At 39.2% G+C, this 25,692-nt stretch overlaps 1 pseudogene; it reads right to left on the reverse strand.

Moving 5' to 3' along the window:
• Positions 1 to 1,195: 1,195 nt before the first annotated feature.
• LOC128319133 (uncharacterized) lies at positions 1,196 to 25,472 on the reverse strand (annotated as a pseudogene).
• Between the last annotated feature and the right edge of the window lie 220 nt (positions 25,473 to 25,692).

Below are 25,692 nucleotides of genomic sequence, written 5' to 3' on the forward strand. Positions count from 1 at the left end.
TGGGGATGATGTTTCAGTTTCACTGCAGGTATTTCAGGTAATTCCAAAGAGTTTACAAACCTTTTCATGCAACTGTTATTGGATATGGTGCAAGTAAGGAGAGGATGGTAGTGCAGGGGTAGGTGTGGTAAGGCTAACTAAGATCTAGGTAGCACACAGAAATTTTAGAAAGTGCATATTATAGGAACACACTATAAGCCCTATATCATTGGGCAAAGTGTACTGCGTAACATATTGGAAGACACTGTAAAATTGTATTTTGGATCATAGACAGGACTCTATATGAGCTTTATATCCACAGTGGCTTATAAAATAGCATCTGTATAAAATATGAAGATTGGAAAGTCACTAGAATGTTATCATATGGAAATGTTGCAAGTGTTTTGACATGAACATATTTAGGACTACTAAGCCTATATACTCTAACTGACCATAACGGCATGTTTATGTGAACGTCTGTGTGACACGTTTGACTTCAGAAATCAGAAATCAGAAACAATTTATTGCCAGGCACAGTAAAGGACACTCTACAGTACAAGGAATTTGTCTTGATGTCAGGCGCAAACACAGAATCAAAGATATAAAGTCAAGGGGGAGATGAAATGAAGAGGGGGGGGGGGAGGGGGGGATTGGGGCACTGTTCAGCAGGCTGACTGCAGTGGGCAGCGGGGAAGAAGCTGTTCTTGTGGCGTGAGGTCCTGGTCCTGGGGAGTGGCTGGAAGAGTACATGTCCGGGGTGAGAGGGGTCGGCTGCAATCCTGGCTGCACATCTCCAGGTCCTGGAGACGTACAAGTCCTGGAGTGATGGGAGGCTGCAGCCGATCACCTGAATGACGCGCTGCAGCTTGGCCTTGTCCCTGGCCGTGGCAGCAGCAAACCAGACTGTGATGGAGGAAGTGAGAATAGATTCGATGATGGCAGTGTAGAAGTTGACCATCATCTTCACGGGGAGGTGGAACTTCTTCAGCTGCCGCAAGAAGTACAGCCTCTGCTGAGCCTTCTTGGTGAGGGAGCTGATGTTCTGCTCCCACTTAAGCTCCTGGGTGATGGTGGTACCCAGGAAGCGGAAGGACTCAACAGAGGTCACCGGAGTGTCACAGAGGATGACGGGTGGGTGGGGGGCTGGGTCCTTCCTGAAATCCACTATCATCTCCGCTGTCTTGAGAGCATTGAGCTCCAGGTTGTTCATGCTGCACTATGACACCAGACGGTCCATCTCCCTTCTGTAGGCCGACTCATCTCCATCAGAGATGAGGCCGATGAGGGTGGTGTCATCTGCGAACTTCAGAAGTTTGACAGACTGGTGACTAGAAGTGCAGCTGTTGGTATACAGGGAGAATAACAGAGGAGAGAGGACACAGCCTTGGGGGGATCCAGTGCTGATGATCCGGGAGTCCGAGACATGCTTCCCCAGCCTCACAACCTGCCGTCTGTCTGTCAGAAAGTCTGTGATCCACCTGCACAATGAGTCCGGCGTGTTCAGCTTAGAGAGCTTGTCTCGGAGCAGAGATGGGACGATAGTGTTGAAGGCAGAGCTGAAGTCCACAAACAGTAACCTGGCATAGGATCCTGGGGAGTCCAGATGCTGGAGGATGAAGTGGATGGCCATGTTAACAGCATCGTCTACAGATCTGTTGGCTCTGTAGGCAAACTGCATGGGATCCAGAAGAGGGTCTGTAATGTCCTAGAGGTGGGACAAGACGAGGCGCTCAAAAGATTTCATGACCACAGAAGGCAACGGGTCTGTAATCATTAAGTCCTGTGATCCTTGCCTTTTTAGGGACTGGAATAATCTGTGAAGTTTTAAAGCAGACTGGCACATGGCAGGTCTCCAGTGAGGTGTTAAAAATGTTAGTGAACACCGGAGACAGCTGGTTGGCACAGTGCTTCAGGGTGGAGGGGGAGACAGCTTCCGGGCCCGCGGCTTTCCGGGGTTCAGTCGTTTAAACAGTCTATTCACATCTCCCTCTTTGATGGAGAGAGGTGTGAGTGGTGAGGGAGAGGGCGACACTGAAGTGTGAGGCTGTGTGGATGATCCAGGTGTAGCATCGGAGGTCATGCAGATCAATGACTGGTGGTGGGGGGGGGGGGGGGGGGGGGGGGGGGATATCAGGTATGTCCCATTGTCTTTCAAAGGGGCAGTAAAATTCGTTCAGGCTGTTGGCCAAGCGCAGGTCATTCACAGAGTGGTGGGCTCTAGGCTTGAAGTTGGTGATTGCCTTAAGCCCTTTCCAGACAGAGGCAGAGTCGTTGGCTGAGAGTTTCTGTTCCATTCTCTCACCATGCTCTGATTTAGCTCTTCTCACCTCCTTGCTAAATCTGTACTTGGCCTCTTTGTATTTGTCTTTGTCCCCACTACTGAATGCAGCCTCTTTCTCTGACCTCAGCTGTCTGAGTTTAGCTGTGAACCAGGGTTTATCATTGTTGTAACTCACCCTGGTGCATGATGGAATGACGCTGTCCTCACAAAAGTTAATATAGGACGTCACAGTGTCTGTGTACTCGTCCAGACTATTGGTGGCAGACCTGAAAACTTCCCAGTTTGTACAGTCCAGACACTCCTGCAGTTCCACCACAGCCTCACTAGTCCACTTCTTTGATGTCCTCGCAGTAGGTTTGCAGAGTTTTAGCTTCTGCCTGTAAGCCAAAATCAAGTGTACCATGATGTGGTCAGACTGACCCAGTGCAACGAGAGGGACAGCACGATAAGCACCGCTGATGGTGGTGTACCAGTGGTCCAGTACATTCCCCTCTCTGGTCGGGCACTTAATGAACTGTTTGTATTTGGGGAGTTCGCGGGAGAGATTACCTTTGTTAAAATCTCCTAGGACAATAACCAAGGCGTCCGGGTTTGTCCGTTCCACACTCCCGTCAGCCAGTGCACGCTGCGCCCCACGCGCATCACCGTGCGGCGGGATGTAAACACCGATGAGAATGAATGAGGAGAACTCACGGGGCGAGTAGAAAGGTTTGCAGTTAATGATGCAGGCAGGCCTCCAGGTCTGGGGAACAGTGCTGAGACAGTACAGTTACATCGTTGCAATAGCCGCTGTTGATATAAAAACGGATTCCACCTCATTTTGCTTTGCCGGAAAGCTCCGTGTGTCTGTCCGCTCTGTAGAGTTGAAATCCGCTCAGCTGGAGCATAGAGTCCGCTATAAGATCAAACAGCCACGATTCAGTGAAGCACAAAACACAGGACGTAGAAAAGTCTCTATTTTCATTCAGCAGCAGTGTCATCTCGTCTATTTTTTGCAAAGTGAGCGCACGTTAGAGAGGAATATCCCGGGAAGCGCGGTGCGTAATCCGCGCCGGTGGAGACGCACAAGCACACCTGAGCGTTTACCTCTTCTGCAGAGCCTCACTTTGTTACGAGCGTCCTTGATCAAAATAGCCAGTAAATCAACGGTAGAAGCCAGAAAAGTCGGAAAAAGGGTCCACAGGGGTAGTAGCTCTGATGTTCATGAGCTCTTCCCTGGAGTAGGAGCCACCAGTGCAGTGGCAGAAAACTAAATTAAAACACAAAAAGAGACATAGAAGAGCGCACCAAAACACCGAGGCAGCCATCCGCGGCGCCATCTTCTGGCTTGTTGTCAGATGAGGTTTTACTTGGTGGTTCTTATAAAACTCATCTGTATGGATTATTGCAGTTACGGGGAGAGTTCTTGTGGTCTGAGTCCAAATCAGATATTCGGTAAGCAATGTATATGATGTCTTTGTTCACTTACATGTCTCAAAGGATAAATTTAGATTTGGATCAATAGGGGGAGATATTTCTCAATCAGAACAATTAGATGCTCCCTCTCTCTCTCTCTCTCTCTCTCTCTCTCCCTCCCTCTCTCACACACATTTTAATTAAATGCCTCATCCTAAAATATAAAATATTCACTCATTTAAAATAAATAAATAAATAAATAAATAAATAAATAAATAAATAAATAATAATAATAATAATAATAAATGTAAATTAACCATTTATTTTTTTAAATAATGATTGCAAACATATTTGGAGATTTAAAAAGAAATTGAGGGCTTCCTGGTTTAAATGAAGCTCATGACACCCCACCCACTTCCAATATTAGATATGCAATGTGAAAGCTTAAAAAAAAATGAGTCAGACTCACTCAAGCTGTGCATCAGAAGAATGTATGTTACTTGTGGATTGTGTGTGTTCTTCATTTTGTTTTTTGGTAGGACATTTTTAACAAGATAAAGCACTTCAACAAATATATAAATGAATGAATATTGATTCATATTGATTTTTTGAAATTGATTCCATTGAAATTATAGTGTGTTTTGGTTTCAATTTTGACAACTATTTTTTTTTCAACAGGGAAGGCAAACAGCGTAAAATTTCAACAGACGCCATCGCTCCTAGCCAATGAAAAAAGCAATGTAACAATCCAGTGTAGTCATGATGATAGTGGCTTAACACGTATGTATTGGTATCAGCAAAACAGTCGTACAGTAATGGGACTAATCGGATATACAGCTGGAGCGACGAGTGATCCAAACTACGAGGATGGATTTAAAGATCGGTTCAAACAGACCAGACAGGGCACACTTAATGGAAGTCTGATCATCTCTAATCTCCGCCAGTCAGATTCTGCTGTTTATTACTGTGCAGCCAGTATGCACAGTGCTGCACATTTACACAACAGCCTTACTAAAACATCACACACATGCACCAGAGGCTTGCTATCTGATGAGGTTTTATATGTTACGATCTGGTATTTTATATGGATAAGGTGACTGAACTCCACTATGATTATTTGAGTTTTTATACTAGTGAAGTAACTGATGATCTTAACAGCTATTAGCATTTGTTCAAAAAGCTGTATGGATTAATTTGTGGGCATATTCTGTTACTCTTCCTTTAATTTGTGCAGGTTTTCTAAAAATGTTCTATTTGTATCATTCTCATGTTCAGCAGGATTGGTATGTACAGTATTGCAATGATTCAGTATCTCCACTCATGCACCATGTATTCATGCCATTCTCAGTCTTTCACTGAATTATGTTTTGCTGACGGACATTTGATATTTATTATGCAATACATGTGAAAACTGGACAGCAGAAGGTTCTGGAAGACATATTAAATATTTTAGCTATAAAAGCCATAGGAAGCAGCATACAACTGCAGATTGTGCTCTTTCATTCTGACTTGGACATGTTTCCCAAAATTAAAGTCTATATTTAACATGGCATCCAGCTCACTGGCACCTGAGTATGAGACTCTTAACCTCAGGGTTAGAGTTAGAGTGCCAAACCCAGCCACTGGGGTTGCACGAGCTAGTGCACTCTCAGTGCCGGTCCCAAGCCCGGATAGGTTGTGTCAGGAAGGGTATCCAGCGTAAAACTTGTGCCAAATCAAATATGCAGATTATAAACTGAATTTCCATAATGGAGATGGAGGATCCGCTGTGTCGACCCCTAACAGGAGCAGGCATAAGAAGAAGAACAACAAAGTCTATATATAACATGCATTGCACAATGAAGGTTATAGTGATTGATGCCGTATTTCAGATAAGGGTTCACAATTTTTTTTCTTCAAACTGTTAGTGGCTGCAACTATATGAATATATAAAGTGTACTACATATTATTAAATATGCATCATATTATATTCTGGATCATAGATAGTACTCAATATGAGCATCACATTCATGTTGGCTTATAAAATAGTATCTATGTAGCATATGAAGATCCTATATCATTCAAAAATCAGTGAAATGTCAACATATGAACATATTTAGGAGTACTAAACTTATATAGCCTAGCTGAACCATGAGCGTTACAGTGTTACAGTGAGTTTGCTTCTGGTTTGTTAATGCAAAGGATCCCAACCCTGATCCTAGAGTACTCACTGTCCTTCACATTTTAGTGTCTTCCCTGCTCTCGACGCACATGATTTTACTAATCAGCTAATTAACACTCCTTCCTGAGTTGAAATGATTGAGCAGAGAAAACATTAAAAGGTGCTGGACCAGGGCTGGTAACCATGGTGTTTCTGTGTCATTTATAAAACTTTATTTGTTTCTTATAAGACTCAGCTCTATTTTACTAATTACTGCATTACACTGATTACTGAAGTTATTGGGAGAGTTGTTGTGGTCTGAGTACAAATCGAGTTTTCCATAAACAATGAATTTTTACGTAATATATTCAGGTTCAGTTACATATGTATCTAAGGATCAATGTAGTTTTGGGTCAACAGGGGGAGATGTTTCTCAATCAGAACATTTCCTTGTCCTGGTTGAAATGTGGAAGTTTAACATATCATCATACCCCACCCACCTTTATAGTGTAAATGAAATGCAGATTCTTTTAAATGAGTCAGTCTCACTCAAGATGTGCATCAGATGGATGTATGGTACTTGTGGACTCTGTGTGGTCTTTATATTGTTGTTTGGTAGGACATTTTTTTAAAGCATATCACTATGGCCCTGAACAAGATAAAGCATTTACTGAAGTTGAATGAATGAATGAATATCAACTCATACCAACCTTTGTTTATTGAAATTATAGTGTGTTTTTTGACAACTATTTCTTTTTTGCTTCAACAGGGAGGACAACCTGTGTAAAATTTCAACAGACTCCATCGATCCTAGCCACTGAAACGAGCGACGTCACAATTCAGTGCAGTCATGATGATAGTAGCTTATATAATATGTATTGGTATCAGCAAAACAGCCTTCCAATTATGGCACTAATTGGATATACCACGGGAGCGACCAGTGAGCCAAACTATGAGGATGGATTTAAAGATCGGTTCAAACAGACCAGACAGGGCACACTTAATGGAAGTCTGATCATCTCTAATCTCCGCCAGTCAGATTCTGCTGTTTATTACTGTGCAGCCAGTATGCACAATGCTGCACACTTACACAACAGCCTTACTAAAACATCACACACCCACACATACACACACATACACTAGAGGTTTGTTATCTGATGAGGTTTTATATTACCATCTGGTATTTTATATGGATAAGGTGACTGAACTCCATTATGATTATTTTTACACAAAAGAAGCTGCTGATGATCTTAACAACTACTTGTATTCATTCAAAAAGCTGTGTGGATTCATATGTGATTATTAATTTATTTAATGCATATTATGTTACTGTTTTATTCATTTGTGCCAGTTTTCAAATGTTCTATTCATATTATTCCCATGTTTCAATTGGAACAGTGCATAGTGCAAGGTTTCTATATCTGCAAGTATTATTTAGCTAAACTACCAGTCAAAGATCTCATGTACCCATGCTCTTTAAGACATTCTTAAACTTCCATTGAATTATTCTGTTGCAAGACATTTGCAGATGTGGTACAGGTAAAAAAAAAACCTGGCCATCAGAGGGTCCTGGAAGACATATTCAATATTTTAACTAAAAAGACACAAGAAGAAGCATACACCAGCAGATTGCGTTCTGTTTTATTTTCTGACTTGGACATATTTCCCAAAATTAACGTCTGAAAGAGAACTTCTTGAATAGTAAATTACATACATGATAAAAAAAAGAAAAAAAAAAAGAAAAAAAAATTGTTGGGGTTATTAAATACAATACTCACAAATTGAATAACATTTACTTAAAATAATTAAGTCATCAACTTGCAGTCTGTGATTTTAGGTAATATCTACACAAGTTATGTAATTTTATTCAGTAATAAACACACTTTAGAGAAGCCATTAAAGGATACTTAACATTGTACATATTATATACTACAGAATTTCAAGTAAAATCTACCAAATGCGAAAGCCTCATGAAATTTGCCCCATTAAAATCTTGCCCATTAATCACAACCCATGCTAAGAGAAGCCTGCAGGAAACTGGTTCTTTCTGGTTGTTCGTTTGGATTTTTTAGTGGGTTATCTTAGCAGCTAGCTTAGAGAGACTAACACAACAATCCCTTCTGGCACATTACTACTCATATTTATGCTAATTGTACACATACTTTTAAATAAATTGCTAATGATCCATTGTAAAAAAAAAAAAAAAAAGTGAGCTGACATTAATTTTTGTGGCTAACCTAGTCATATTTAACTAATAAGCTACTGCTCCTTAACCTACTCATGTAATTAGCAATATTAGTAATAAAGCAGACATGCCTATGTAAAAACTGACACAGTACAGTATGTTTGATATGTATATTAATAATATAATATACATAGCATTGTTAAGTGTTTACTGGGTGCAGATATATTCAGCTATGTGCCACATAGCTTGCAAAAGTTTTAGCTGTTGCAGTACTTTGTGTACTGTGTTAGTCCGTTTTGGCCACCGGCCATTTTGAATTCAGATCAGTTAAGCGCTGTGTAAAGTGAAGTTACTGTAGTATTAAACTTTTATCAGCTTAATAAGCATAAGTATTCAGTTTCACAACATGTTTTCAGTTCCGATTCAACATCAACACAGTGACCTGAAACATTATAAAGCATTTTCAAACCCAGTGAAATTTCTACACCAATGTTATATTATTGTCACAAATAATTTGTGAATACTTAAGAGGTATGATTCTAAAAGTGTTTATCTCCTCCACAGCTGGATTTCTGCAACACTGGCCCCAACAAAAGACTTGTGAGGGAGACTTTCCTGTTTAATGTACAACTCCAAACATCATTAATATTATAGTTAAACCTTATTCAATAATACATGGGGTAAAATTTACCCAATAAAAGTGATGGAAAACTGCTATATATTATAGACCTGATGCAGGTAGAAATAACTGAACTGTAAAAACTTTTACCTTCAATGCTTTCAGAGGATTTCCTGGTTTATATGTAGAAGCTCAACACATCCCACCCCTCTGTAATGATATGAAGTCTCATGTCAATGTGTTCACTCAAGCTGTGCCTCATAAGGATGGATGTTTTTGTGGACTCTGCGTGTTCTTCATTTTGTTTTTCGGTAGGACATTTTTCAAAAACATGTTGCATCATATTAGCCTTTGTGCTTTAGAAATAAAAATATATTTTACTGATGTTTGACAACTATTTCCTTTTTTTCAACAGTGAGGACAAATTGCATAAAATTTCAACAGATCCCATCAGTACCAGCCAAAGAAGAAGGAGATGTAACAATCCAGTGTAGTCATGATGACAGTTACTTACAAGTAATGTTATGGTATCAGCAAAATATCAACACAGCTATGCATTTGATTGGATATAACTATGGAGCAACTAGTGAGCCAAACTATGGATTTAAAGATCGGTTCAAACTGAGCAGACAGAGCACACTTGCAGGAAATCTGACCATCTCTAATCTCCTTCAGTCAGACTCTGCTGTTTATTACTGTGCAGCCAGTAAGCACAGTGCTGCACATTTACACAACAGCCTTACTAAAACATCACACATGTCAGAGGTTTGTTATCTGATGAAGTTTTATATTAACATCTGGTATTTTATATGGTTATGGTGACTGAACTCCACTATGATTGTTTGAGTTTTTATACAAATAATAACTACTGATAGTCTTAAGAGCTATTTTTCTTTGTTTAAAAAATTTTGTGGATTTATTTGTAGACCATTACTGATTACAGTTTGAATAATGTACTCATGCACCCATGCTCTTTATGAATGCCATTCTTAATCATTCATTGAATTATTCTGTTTTGTTGCAAGATATTTTGCAGATATGTCTTTAATATTTTAGCCCACAAGAGTTATCCACAGTTATGCAAGAGTTTATGTTGTAAACATAATTTTTAACAACAATCAGTTTAGTTCTTTGACCTGGGCAGATCTCCAAAAATGTATGTCTGCAAACCTCCTAAACAAAAATTTTCATCAAATAGACATCGATTATACTGGAAGTAGTTTATAACATCCCAAAAGTTATCTTATATAATTTCTTAAATTTATTCTGATAGACATCATACTTTAAGGTGCACTGTTTCAAAAGTTCATTCTTAGAATTCGTACAAATCCAGAGAAAATGCAGGTATTGCATAGTAATTTTTTTTTAAATTTTTTACAATTTTAATATTATGAGTTAGTTAGAGACCTAAAAGGTTTTACTTTTAGGGGATTTCCTGGTTTATATGTGGAAGCTGAACACACCCCACCCCTCTATAATGGTATAAAGGTTCATATCAATGTGTTCACTGAAGTTGTGCCTCATAAGGATGGAAGGTTCTTGTAAACTCTTAGTGTTCTTCATTTTGTGTTTCGGTAGGACTTTTTTTTTGTAATGTTGCATTATATTGTCTTAGGCATTTGATTTGGAATTAAAATATCTTATTGATGTTTGACAACTATTTCCTTTTTTCAGCAGGGAAGGCAATCTGTGTCAAATTTCAAAAGACAACATCGCTCCTAGTCAACGAAACAGGCGAAGTAACAATCCAGTGCAGTCACGATGGCAGTAACTTACCAGCAATGTTATGGTATCTGCAAAACAGTAGCACAATTATGGCACTGATTGGATATACCTATACCACTAGGGGTAAGCCAGAGTATGAGGACGGATTTAAAGATCGGTTCAGACTGAGCAGAAAGAGCATGACTGAAGGAAGTCTGACCATCTCTAATCTGCTTCAGTCAGACTCTGCTGTTTATTACTGTGCAGCCAGTAAGCACAGTGCTGTATATTCACACAAACCCATTACTAAAACCTCAAATACACTGAACCACAAATGCAGCATCTGTTTCAAACAGGGGTGTTTTTTTTTTTTTTTTTTTTTTTTTTTTATCTGATGATGTTTCATATTACCATCTGGATTTTCACATGGAAATTATGAGAATGAGCTCCATTAAATATTACAGCAGTATTTAGACAACAGCAGCTACAATAATCTCTAATTGAGACTTTATTGAAACATTTCCTTAGTTATGATGTCTCTACTCAAACTCTAAAGCATATCTGTCTAGAGTAAGGAAGTAACCGAATATAGATGCATTATTCAGGATGAACAGATAATGTGTTCAAAACAGGTACAAATACTGAATACATGAACATGAATGTTTTAATGTAACTTAATGCAAATGCCAGAAACATTCACAGGGCATCTGGGTATCAACACACTGCCCTCACTGCAAAAATAAAAACGCAGTAGCTCAAAAAAAAAAAAAAAAAAAACCAGAACACAACATCCTATTGCATATCTATAAATCTACATGATTCCACAGGTGGCTTATTACAAGCATATTCATGGGATATTTTACAAGTGGGGCAGTGCACTGTCATTTATTTAGGTTTGGATTTTAGATTTTATTTTATTTGATAGCTTTGGTTGGAAAAATGTATCCAACATAATAATAGAAATAATATCATTAACAGGGGGGAGACAGCCAGTTCATATGCACATTTAATGAATAGATATTTTTTAATTGTCTAGTGTTTCTGTGTTGTATAATTCTTATGTAAGTTATATTAACATCCAGTCTCATAGAATAAAATATTCACATTTGCCTTACTCGTGCCTAACTTCTATACAGTAAATATCAACTTTGCGTCACAAGCACACAATGTATATCTAAACTTATTTACAGTACATCCACACTGTGGTTTACTCTGTGGTTACCTGACCCGCGCCCCCTACTTGATGTGCACATGTGCACATACAAAAAAAAAAAAAAAAAAAGTTGCATGCTGCGAAACTTGAGTGCCACATTTATAACATACAAAACCAAACCTTGCAATATGAACTTTTATCATAGCATAAAAGACATAATGTTAAAAAGTATGTTATTATGAATAGTATTGAGTATGGTGGTTCTCCATTCTGCTTCCTTTTAAAATACATTTAAGATCCTTTCCACTAATTTTTGGAGCATGGCTGTGGAGAGTCCCTTCAATTAACTCATAATGTTATAGGCCTATTGCAGTCAGGAACAAGCATGCTTGATACAAACAGTGGTGATACAAACAGTGAAATTTCCCAATGCTGTTATGCTAAATATCAAATTAGTGAACTTTTGTATATAATATTTTAGATCATAGTTAGTACGTTATTTGAGCATCACATTCATGCTGGCTTATAAAAGAGTGTCTGTGTAGCATATGAAGAGCTGATAGCATTCAAAAACCAGTGGATTGTCCACATATGAACATATTTAGGACTATGCCTAGTTTAGCTGAACCATGAGTGTCACATAATTGACCACAAGAATTTGTTTTTAAAAACATGTTAAAAACATGCATGTTAAAATGGAAATAAGCTGTATCTCTTTTTTTTTTTTTTTTGCTTCTGGTTTCTAAAGGTTCCCCTGATCCTAGATTACCCATTATCCTTCACATTTTAGTATTTTTCCCTGCACTCAACAGAACTGATTCAGCTAAATAGCTAACTAACACTCCTTCCTGAGTTGAAGTGAGAGCAGAGAAAATAATAAAATTTGCAGGAAAGGGGATTATCTAGGACCAGGGTTAGTGACCATGGTGTTAACACATGAGATTTCCATCCAACCATTGGTGGCACAAGGTGGGGGACACCCCGGACAGAGTGCCAACCCATCGCAAGGCACAATCACACACTCTCACACCTATTCACACACTATGGATAATTTGGGAATGCTAAACAGCCTACAACAGATGTCTTTGGACTGGGGCAGAAAACTGGAATACCCAGAGGAAGCCCCTGAAGCACAGGGAGCACATGCAAACTCCACACAGACACACAGGGCGGAGGCGGGATTCAAACCCCTAGCCTAAGAGGTGCAGGGCACACATGCTATCCACCAAGCCACTGTGTGCCCCCAGATATGCTGAGATATGCTGTGGCTGAATCCAAATCAGGTTTTTCATAGACAATGAATTCTGATGATATCTGTTCAGTTAGACATCTCTTAAGATCAATGCAGTTTTGGGTCGATAGGGGGAGATGTTTCTCAATCAGAACACTGACATTTTTTGAGGACTTCGTGGTTTAAATGTGGAAGGTCTTCACATCACCAGACTCCACCCACCTCTAATAATGTAAAGGAAGTGTAAATGCACTAAAATGAGTCAGATTCACTCAGGCTGTGCATCAGAAGGATGTATGGTACTTGTGTTGTCTTCATTTTGTTTTTCGGTAGGACATTTTTAAAAAGCATATCACCCTAAACAAGATAAAGCAGTTACTTAACTGAACTGAATGAATGAATGAATTAATGAATATCAGATAATATTGTCTCTAATCTATTGAAATTATAGTGTGTTTTTGTTTTCAATTTTGACGACTGTTTCTTTTTTTGCTTCAACAGGGAGGACAAACTGTGTAACATTTCAACAGAATCCATCAATTTTAGTCAGTGAAACTGAAAACATTACAATCAGTTGTAGCCATGATGACAATAACTTAGAACGTATGTATTGGTATCAGCAAAACAGCCGTACAGTTATGGCACTGATTGGATATACCTTTTCAGCTATCAGTGATCCAAAGTATGAGGACAAATTTAACCATCGGTTCAAACTGAGCAGACAGAGCACACTTGCAGGAAGTCTGACCATCTATAATCTCCATCAGTCAGACTCTGCTGTTTATTACTGTGCAGCCAGTAAGCACAGTGCTGCACACTTACACAACAGCCTTACTAAAACATTACAAACATCAGAGGTTTTTTATCTGAAGTGTTTTTTTCTATTACCATCTGGTGTTTTATATGCATATGGTTACTGAGCTCCACTATGATTGAGTTTTAATACAAATGAAGCTAATGATGTTATTTTGTAAACAACAGTAGATCTTGTTTTTTTTTGTTTGTTTTTTAATTCTCTGACCTTCAATGTTCTCCAAAAATGTAGGTCTGTTTCAAAGGTTCACTTCTGTTTCGAAGGTTCTTTCTTAGAAACCTTAAGAAGACAGAGAAATTGCAAGAACTGCATACTATTTTGAACATAATTACAATTTTAATATTATGAGTTAGTTAGAGACCTCAAATTTTAAATTTTTGCTTTTAATGCCAACAGGAATAACCCTCCACCCAAAAAATACCCCTCACACTCCTACCAATTACCCTCACAGCCAATTGCCCTCACTCCTACAAATAACCCCATTTCTAATGCCTGGAATACCATAGCAACCACACACAAATAATACTCTATATGGCAAAAAGCATATGCACACCTGTCCATCACACCCATATCTGGTTCTTCCCCAAACTGTTGCCACAAAGTTGAAAACGCACAATTGTATAAATTGCCAAAGCTGGAGTGGAAGAACTCGAGTGTCCTGCACAGAGTCCTGACCTCAACCCCACTGAACACCTTTGGGATGAACTGGAACCCCAACTGCACCCCAGACCTCCTCACCCAGCATCAGTGCCAGACCTTCACTCCTGTGGCTGAATGGCCAAATCCCGACATTTTACAAATTGTTGTATTAAAGTAATAAGTCATGTTATTTAGAGAGTTCTTGTCATTTGAGTCTTAATCAGTTATTCTGTAAGTAATTGATTTGTGTTGCTTTTTGAGGACTTCCTGGTTTAAATGTGTCAGCTCATCACATTGGCACACCCCACCCACCTGTAATAGTATAAAGGAAAGGTAAATGCTCTAAAATGAGACAGACTCACTCAGGCTGTACATCAGAAGCATGTATTGTACTTGTGGACTCTGCGTGTTCTTCATTTTGTCTTTCGGTAGGACATTTTTTTAAAGGCATATAACCACAACTCAGAAGAAGCAAACACAGTTGAAATTGAATGAATGAATGAACATTGATAATATTGACTCTAATCCATTGAAATTATAGTGTGTTTATCTTTTTTTAAATTTTGACAACTGTTTCTTTTTTGCTTCAACAGGGAAGGCAAACTGTGTGACATTTCAACAGACTCCATCGACCCTAGTCACTGAAACAGAAAACATTACAATCAGTTGTAGCCATGATGACACTAACTTAGATTGCATGTTATGGTATCAGCAAAACAGCCGTACAGAAATGGCACTGATCGGATATACCTTTACAGCTACGAGTGATCCAAAGTACGAGGACAAATTTAAAGATCGGTTCAAACTGAGCAGAAAGAGCATGACTGAAGGAAGTCTGATCATCTATAATCTCCGTCAGTCAGATTCTGCTGTTTATTACTGTGCAGCCAGTAAGCACAGTGCTGCACACTTACACAACAGCCTTACTAAAACATCACACACATCAGAAGTTTGTTATCTGAAGTGGTTTTTCTACTACCATCTGGTGTTTTGTACGCATATGGTACCTGGTACCTGAACACCATTATGATTATTATTTTTACACCTATGAAGCTAATGATGTTATGTTGGAGATAACAGTAGAACTTTTTTTATCCTCTGACTTTAATCCTTTTCAAAAATGTAGGTCTGCAAGCACACCTCCTAAACAAAAACTTACATGAGCTGGACATCAATTACAATGATAATAGCTCCTAACATCCCAATATTTATCCTTGCAATGTATTACATTTTTAGATAGATATCAGACTTTAAGTTCCTCTGCTTCAAAAGTTAATATTTAGAAATCTAAAGAATACAGAGACATTGCAAGAACTGCATGCTAATTTTAACAAAATTATAATTTAAATACTATGATTTTGTAGAGACCTCAAAATGTTTTGCCTTTAATGCTTTCAGAGGATTTCCTGGTTTATATGTAGAAGCTATACACACCCCACCCCTCTGTAATGGTATAAAGTCTCATATCAGTGTGCTCACTCAAGCTGTGCCTCATAAGGATGGATGGTTCTTGTGAACTCTGTGTGTTCTTCATCTTGATTGTTGGTAGGACATTTTAAAAATGCACATTGATTTTTGTCTTTCATTTGGATTCTTATTGAAGATTGACAACTATTTCCTTTTTTCAACAGGGAGGGTAAACTGTGTAAATTTTCAACAGATCCCATCACTGCTAGTCAATGAAACAGAAAAAGTAATTATCCATTGTAGTCATGATGACACTAACTTATATAATATGTTATGGTATCAGCAAAAAAGCATCACTGCCATGGGTCTAATCGGTTACATCTATGGGGCGGCCGGGAATCCAAACTATGAGGATGGATTTAAAGATCCACACACACACACTGCTGCACACTGCTGCACTGCTGCACACTGCTGCACACTTACACAACCACCTTACTAAAACCTCAAACCCTGCTTCAAACTGTGTGCTGTTCACTTAAGACAGTTTAAAATTTAGGTAGAGATAACCAGACTGTGGCATGCTCTGGAGAGCTTATGAAACAGAAAACAGCCGATCTTGTCCTTATTCTTTTTTTTAATTCTCTGAACTCCTGTAAAAGTTATATGAGAGGGACCTACATTATATTAGAAATAATCTCCTATCAGTGTAATAATTGCACTATTTCATGCATTTTTTTGTATTTATTTTGAAGAGATGTGTTTTTCACACCCTTTCAAACGCCTTTTTATCTGATGAAGATTAATATTCCCATCTGGTGTTTCATATGGAAACAAATGACATCAAGCTAAAGCAAATATTACAGCACCAAAATACTATGAACAGCTTTTTCTGAAACTTTTCCTTGGATACGATGTCTCTGCTCAAACTCTAAAGTTTAGAGAGTAGAATAACCTACTCTAGTGTTCTACTACTAGATGTTAGGATATTAGATGTAATGTGTTCTAACCAGATTTAAATACAGATATGAATGCAAATGTTTTAATGTAAACTTGCCAGAAAGGTTCACACGGCATCTTTTTAATATTAGATATCATCTTCATTTAATTGCCACACCCACATCCCCCTACCACTAATTGCCACAACTCTCATGAACTACCCACACAGCTAATGAATAACCCCAAAAATAACCCTCACAGGTGAAAATTCCCATATCCACCAATTATTCCAACAGCCAGTTGCCCTTACACCTACAAATACCCCATTCCTTATGCCTGGAACACCACAGCAACAACCAAGCACCCCTAGCAATCACACACACAATATACTGTGCATCTTTGTTGTTCTTCCTCTTTCAGCTGCTCCTGTTAGGGATCACCGCTGCAGATCATTGGTCCACGTATTTGATTTGGCACAGTTTTTACCCCAGATGCCCTTCCTGACGCAACCCTCCCCAATTTTATCCGGGCTTGGGACCATTACTCAGAGCGCATTGTTGCACACCGCCCAAGTGGCCAGGGCTGGTTCCCTGGCCGGGAATCGAACCTGGGTCACAGCACTCTCAGCGCTGTGGGCTAACCACTAGTCGGGACCCGACACTGTGTATAATTTTCTAAAATTTTGTTTAAAGGGAGTTTTGTATGCAGTGCACTATGAAATTTGCAGTAATTAATGCAGTTTTTCAGGTAAGGTTTCACAGTTTTTTTTCTTGAACCTGTTAGTGGATGGCAGTGGATAAAATGTTGGTATGGCAGTGCAGGGGTAGATCAGGTAAAGCCACCTAAGCTATACGTAATGTCTTTTCTTTTCTTTTTTTTTCTATGTGACAGAGTTGGCTTCTGGTTTGTTATTGTAAAAGTTCCCAACCCTGATCCTAGAGTACCCCCTGTCCTGCATATTTTAGTGTTTTCCCTGCTCTCAACACACCAGATTCAGCTAATCAACTAATTAGCACTCCTTATTGAGTTGAAGTGAGTGTGTTAGAGCAGAGAAAAGACTAAACAGTGCAGGACAGGGGCTTGGACCAGGGGTCCAAATCAGTTTTTCCATAAGCAATGGATTTTCATATATCTTCAGGTTCAGTTACACTTCTCTAAGGATCAGTACAGTTTAGGGTCAATAGGGGGAGATGTTTCTTAACCAGAACACTGAAAGTCTCTTCCTCTCTTTTGAGGACTTCCTGGTTTATTAAATGTGGAAGCTCATCACATCATCATACCCCACCCACCTCTAATAGTGCAAATGCTCTAAAATGTCAGATTCACTCAGGCTGTACATCAGAAGAATGTATGGTACTTACGGACTCTGTGTTGTCTTCATTTTGTTTTTCGGTAGGACATTTTTTAAAAAAGCATATCACCCTGAACAAGATAAAGCAGTTACTAAACTGAACTGAGTAACTGAATTAATAATCCACTCGCATTGACTTAAGTACATTAAATTATATTATAACTATTTACTTTTTTTTTGCTTTAACAGGGAGGGCAAAATGTGTGACATTTCAACAGACTTCATTCATCCTAGTCAATGAAACAGGAGACATATCAATCAATTGTAGCCATGATGCTAGCAGCTTACCAGCAATGTTATGGTATCAGCAAAAAACCCAAACGGTTATGGATCTAATTGGATATACTGCTGGACGGACAAGTGAGCCACAGTATGAGGATGGATTTAAAGATCGGTTCAAACTGAGCAGACAGAGCATGACTGAAGGAAGTCTGACCATCTCTAATCTCCTTCAGTCAGACGCTGCTGTTTATTACTGTGCAGCCAGTAAGCACAGTGCTGCACATTTACACAACAGCCTTACTAAAACATCACACACATCAGAAGTTTGTTATCTGATGAGGTTTTAAATTACTTTCTGGTGTTTTATATGGATAAGGTTGCTGAACTTTACTATGATTATTTGAGTTTGTATACAAATGATGCAACTCTTGCTCTTTGCATTTGTTCAGAAAAGGTCTATGGATTTATTTCTAGGCTGATCATTATGTGATCTTTTTTTTTCTTTAATGAAAATAGTTAATTATGCCTATTTTCAAATGGTTTTATTTGTATTATACTCATATGTTCCAGTATCTGCACTGGCTAGTCAGCTAAACCACCAATCAAAGATCTCCTGTATCTCTTTGTATTCATGGCATTTTGAATCGTTGAATTATTCTGTTTTGCTGCGAGACATTCTGCAGATGTGGTACGATTAGGAATAACTGCACTGCAGAGGGTTCACAGTCAGTATTTTAGCTAAAAGGATTATTATTATTATTATTATTATTATTAACTTTTAAGGTACCAAAAGTAATTGGACAACTGGCTGCTCAACTGTTGCATGGCCAAATGTGTGTTATTCTCTCATTATTTTACTTAGATAAGCAGATAAGTTGATTTCAGGTGTGGCATTTGGATTTGGAATCTGTTGCTGTTAAGAATCCGAAGTCCAAAGAGCTGTCGCTGCCAGTGAAGCAAGCCATCATTAAGCTGAAAAAACAAAACAAATCCATCAGAGAGATAGCAAAAACATCAGGTGTGGCCAAATCTAGTATGTTCTTAAAAAGTAAGAATGCACTGGTGAGCTCAGGAACACCAAAAGGCCAGAATGACCACAGAAAACAACTGTAGTAAATGACAGAAAAATTCACAGTGCAGATGGACCCAAAGTATACTATGAAAGCAGCCCTAGACTTTTTTAAGGCAAAGAAGTGGACTGCAATGGCCAGATCAATCACCTGACTTGAATCCAATTGAGCATGCATTTGCTGAAAGCAAAACTGAAGGGAAAACACACCAAGAGCAAGCAGGAACTGAAGACAACTGCAGTAAAGGCCTGGCAGAGCAACATCATGGAAGAAATCCAGTGGCTGGTGATGTCTGTTCCAGACTTCAGGCAGTCATTGACTGCAAAGGATGTGCCCCCAAGAAGTAAAAATGACCATTTATTTATTTATTCACCAATTATTTTTGGTCCTGTAAAAATTGGGGGACCACTTATAAAAAGTGCTATAAAAATGCTACAGCGTATATTTATCGAGCTAACTGTATCTGTCTAGAGTGGGGAAGTGACCAAATACGAATTCATTATTCAGAATGAAGAGATAATGTGTTCTAAATATATAGAGATGTGAATAAAAATTATTTTACATAAACTTGCCAGAAACTTGACTATTGTAAAACTACAGTAATTTCAAAGACTTCTTCATAGACTTCCAAAATTTGGCTTTTGTTACTTTTTGAAAACTTCCTGATTTACTTGTGGAAGCTCATCACATCATCACACCCCACCCACCTTTAATAGTGTAAAGGAAATGTAAATGCTTTAAGATGAGTCAGACTCACTCAGGCTGTGCATCAGAAGGATGTATTGTACTTGTGGACTCTGTGTTTTCTTTGTTTTGTTTTATGGTAAGGCATTTTTTCAGAAAGCATATCACTGTGGCCCTGAACAAGATAAAGCAGTTACTGAAGTTAACTGAATATTTCATATTTACTTTTGTCCATTGAAATTATAGACTGTTTTGTTTTCAATTTTGACAGCTTCTTTTTTTGCTTCAACAGGGAAGGCAAACTGTGTTAAATTTCAACAGACTACATCAGTCCTAGCCACTGAAAAAAGTGATGTAACAATCCATTGTAATCATGATGATAGTAGCCTACTACGTATGTATTGGTATCAGCAAAACAGCCATACAGTTATGGCACTAATCGGATATACCGCTGGAGCGACAAGTGATCCAAACTACGAAGATGGATATAAAGATCGGTTTACTCTGAGCAGAAAGAGCGTAACTGAAGGAAGTCTGACCATCTCTAATCTCCGCCAGTCAGACTCTGCTGTTTATTTCTGTGCAGCCAGTATGCACAGTGCTGCACACTTACACAACAGCCTTACTAAAACATAACACACATGCACCAGAGGCTTGTTATCTGATGAGGTTTTGGACAAAAATAACATCTGGTATTTTATATATATATGTTGACTGAACTTGATGATGATTATTTGAGTTTTTATTGGATTTGTTCAAAAAGCTGTGAGGGTTTACCCTATATGGCCAAAAGTGTATGGATACCTGACCATCACACCCATAGCATGTGTCCATTCCAAAACCATGGACATTAACACAGAGTTGGTTATAGCACAAAGCTGTTATAATAACCTCCACTCTTCTGGGAAGGCCTTCCACTAGATTTTGGAGCGTGGCTGGGGGGATTTGTGTTCATTCAGCTACAAGAGCATTAGTGAGGTTGGGCACTGATGTTGGGTGAGAAGGTCTGGGGCGCAGTTGGCGTTCCAGTTCATCCCAAAGGTGTTCAGTGGAGTTGAGGTCAGGGTTCTGTGCAGGACATTCGACTTCTTCCACTCCAGCCTTCGAAACTCATGACTTCATGGACTTTGCTTTGTTCATAGGGGCTTTGTCATGCTGGAACATGTTTGAGCCTTTTAGTTCCAGTGTTTTATCAAACCCCTCCATGAGTTTCATAAGTTAGAAATACTTTTATAGCATATAACTTTTGCAATTTAATGTAAATCATATTTACCTTATATACCTTATATCAATGTATTTATCTTTGGATGGTTGCACTCTTTCTGCTGCAAGTGTATTTGGACAATAAATCACAATTCAAATTCTGATTGCACATAAAGTCCCTCTAATAGCCTAGTAATCAATCTGAAAAAAGTTACATAACTGAAAGATCAGTAATAACAATATTAAATAAAAATTACATACAAAAAACACAAGAGTTTTTATAGATTTAAAAAAAAATTATCAAGCTAAAGCTAAAATGACCTCAAGCTACTTTAGCTATCATTATCTCATTAAGTCATGTTGAACGTACCAGAAAAATGATTAATTTTAAATTATAAATCTACAAAATCTTAGCTAAATTCCACTACCCACTAACCCACTACCAACAATAACTATTAATATTAGCTAAGAACATAACTGGTGTAACGTAGGGGGGTCGACAACGGAGTTGGGGATCCAAATGCAAGGCTTTATTTACTAGTGTGGTCAAAACAGGCAGGGTCGAGCACCAGCAAACAGTATAATCCAAGGCAGAAGCAAAAGAGTAATCCAGAACACAGGCAATGGTCAGGGCAGGCAGCAAACAATCAAAAACATGGAAAACAGTCCAAGGGTCAAAAACACAGGTGAACCCGGAAACTCGGAAACTATAACAATCACAAACACAACACAACAATCAGCCCCTAGGAGCATGGGTGAGCAACTTTTATATAGAACAGGGAGAACACATGACAAAACCAACCAATGAAAACATGACACACGAAACAAAGGAACCAATCAGAACATGACACACAAACAAGGGGTAGCACATGACACAGGTGGGGCAAGGGACACATGGGAAATGGAGCCCTGAGGACAATGGCAAGAGTCCGGGGTGGAGTGCCCTCTAGTGGAGTTCGTGGGCACTCCAGCTGGTGATCGTAACAACTGGCATAACTCCAGAATATTGTCAAAGCTTTATTGTCACCTGTAAAAATTGATTAATGTCTTAATGCTGCCGAGGTGTCACATTCTTACATTAAGAAAAAAAATCATTGGTCCAATAAATGTGCAAATGAGCAAACATAATCTAAAAGATAATAATTGCCAAAAACCTATCATTAATAAGAGAGTCACAAAGTTTGTTTTAATTGTTTTCAGAGAGTTTAACCCCGCCCCATGATAGTATTAAGGCAATGTGAATGCTACAGAACAAGGCAGACCCACTCTTGCTGGTTAACAGAAAGATGATTGGCATTTATGAGCTTTTTGTGTTGTTTATTTTGTTATTTGGTAAGACATATTGAACACACATTCATTGACTTTCCATGATTTGGAATTAAAGTAACAGCTTTGACAAATATTTTCTTTGTGTGTGTGTGTGTGTGTGTGTTTTTTTAACAGGGAGAACAAACTGTGTAAAATTTCAACAGACCTCCTTGCTCCTAGCCAACGAAACAGGCGAAGTAACAATCCAGTGCATCCATGATGACAGTAACTTACCAGTAATGTTATGGTATGTGCAAAACAGCCACACAGTCATGGCACTGATTGGATATACATCTACTGCTACAGGTAAACCAAATTACGAGGACGGATTTAACGATCGATTCAGACTGAGCAGAAAGAGCATGACTGAAGGAAGTCTGACCATCTCTAAACTCCTCCAGTCAGACTCTGCTGTTTATTACTGTGCAGCCAGTAAGCACAGTGCTGTATATTCACACAAACTCATTACTAAAACCTCCAATACACTGAAGCACAAATGCATCTGTTTCGACCTGAATTTTTTTTTTTAATCTGATGAGGTTTTATATTACCATCTGGTGTTTCATAAGGAAATGGTAACAATGCACTCCAGTGATGATTATTACAGCATCTCCCATAGTTTTAATAGCTATTTTGGAACCTTTTCCTTGGTTATGATGTCTCTGTTCAGTAAAGTAATAGACTGTTGTGTAGTAGGTAGTATTGGAGCCTCAAATCACCATGGGCTGGTGTTGGATCCCGGTACCTATACTGGCCTCTGTTTTCTGTGCTTCCCTCTATAACCTCTTCTACTACTATCAATTTTTCTCCCTTGACATTCTCAGTGCCTCAAGTTCCAGATTTATACCTGACTTCTTGGCTGCCACCTTTGCTGGATCAGACCTGCCGCTGATATCATCTTTTCTCATTTAATCCTGATCTGTCTGCTGCTTCTACTGTTGCTATATTCAGACTTTTGGCATTTTAATGTAATCTATTGTACATATGTATCCTTACTATTACAGCTAACAGTGTATTTAACTTAAAAACCATTTGTACAGTATAATTTGGTGCTGTCTGTTTCTTACCAGTAGGGGGAGATCTGATCCTGAGGATCTTCACGCTCTATAAATGAAACATATACTACAAAAAAATCAGTCACACAGCGAAATTTTACCCTACCCTGAGAATGTCACTATACTGAGAGGGTTTTAGACTTGAAATTGTAATATCCAGTATATTATTGTGTCTGTATTGTTTATTTTAGAAATCCTACAATTAAATCCTACAGTTTATGGTTATGCCTTATTTGAAGAGTACTTACATTGGGCCTTCATAATACATTTCTTCTTCTTCTTCTTCTTCTTCTTCTTTCGGCTTTTCCCTTCAGGGGTCACCACAGTGAATCATCACTCTCCACCTATCCCTATCTTCTGCATCCTCAACACTTGCACCCACTAGCTTCGTATTCTCATTCTAACCCTTTGGCCTTCCTCTTTGCCTCCTGCCTGGCAGCTCCATGTCCAACATTCTCCTACCAATATACTCACTTTCCCTCCTCTGAACATGCCCAAACCATCTTAATCTGGCCTCCTTAACTTTGTCCCCCAAACATCCAACATGAGCTATTCTCCTGATGTACTAGTTCCTAATCCTGTCCAACCTTGCCACTCCCAAAGAGAACCTCAACATCTTCAGCTCTGCTACCTCTAGCTCTGACTCCTGTCTCTTCCTCAGTGCCACTGTCTCTAAACCATACAGCATGGCCGGTCTCACCACTGTCTTGTACACCTTCCCCTTGATTCTCGCTGATATTTTTCTATCACACAGAACTCCCGACACCTTTCACCACCCATTCCAACCTGCCTTCACTCGCTTTTTTTTACCTCTTTCCCACATTCTCCATTACTCTGGACTGTTGACCCCAAGTACTTAAACTCCTGTATCTTCTTCACCTCTTCACCCTGTAATCTTACTGTTCCACTTCCCTCCCTTTCATTCACACACATGTACTCAGTCTTATTACGACTGACTTTCATTCCTCTTCTCTCCAGCGCAAACCTCCACCTCTCCAGGTTTTCCTCTACCTGTTTCCTGCTCTCACTACAGATCACAATGTCATCCGCAAACATCATTGTGCAAGGAGACTCCTGTCTGACTTCCTCTGACAACTGGTCCATCACCATAGCAAACAGGAAGGGGCTCAGAGCCGATCCCTGATGCAGTCCCACCTCCACTTTGAACTCCTCTGTCTGACCTACAGCACAACTCACCACTGTCCTGCTCCTCTCAAACATGTCCTGCACCACTCTGACATACTTCTCTGCTACTCCCAACTTCCTCATACAGTACCACAGCTCTTCTCTTGGCACCGTATCATACGCTTTCTCCAAGTCTACAAACACAGTGCAACTCCCTCTGACCATCCCTATACTTCTCCATCAAAATTCTCAGAGCAAAAATTGCATCTGTTGTGCTCTTTCTGGGCATGAAGCCATACTGCTGCTCACAAATTTCCACTACCTTCCTTAACCTAGCTTCCACTCTACTCTTTCCCATAGCTTCATTGTGTGGCTCATCAACTTTCTCCCCCTATAGTTGCTGCAACTCTGCACGTCACCCTTATTCTTAAAGATCGGCACTAATACACTACTTCTCCATTCCTCAGGCATCTTCTAACTCTCTAAAACCCTGTTAAACAAACAAAAAAATTAAAAATTCCACTGCTGCCTCTCCTAGACACTTCCAGACCTGAGTGGATGTCATCAGGACCAACTGCCTTCCCACTTTTCATCCTCTTCAAAGCCTTCCTGACTTCATCCTTTCTAATCTTATCTACTTTCTGTTCCACAGAGATCACCCCTTCTACTCTTTTTTCCCTCTCATTTTCCTCATTCATCAGCTCTTCAAAGTACTCCTTCCATCTCCTCTGTACACTCTCCTCACTTGTGAGCACCCTTCCATCTCTATCCTTAATAAGTTTAACTTGCTGCACATCCTTCCCACCTCTATCCCTCTGCCTAGCTAACCTGTACAAGTCCTTCTGTCCTTCTCTAGTGTCTAACCTAGTGTACAACTCGTCATATGCCTCCTGCTTGGCCTTAGACACCTCCCTCTTCACTCTGCACTGTAACTCCTTGTATTCCTGTCTACTCTCCTCAGTCCTGTCCATGTCCCACTTCTTCTTGGCTAACTTCTTCCACCTCTTCCTCTGGATACTATCCTGAATTTCCTCATTCCACCACCAAGTCTCCTTATCTTCTTTCCTCCTTCCAGATGACACACCCAGCACCTTTCTTCCTGTCACCCTGATCACTTCTTAGTTTTCCAGTCATCTGGCAGCACTACCTGACCACTAACTTCTGTCTAAAGTCCTCATAACATTCCTCCTT

Source organism: Pangasianodon hypophthalmus, chromosome 10 (assembly GCF_027358585.1).
Source record: "Pangasianodon hypophthalmus isolate fPanHyp1 chromosome 10, fPanHyp1.pri, whole genome shotgun sequence".
NCBI lineage: Eukaryota > Metazoa > Chordata > Actinopteri > Siluriformes > Pangasiidae > Pangasianodon > Pangasianodon hypophthalmus.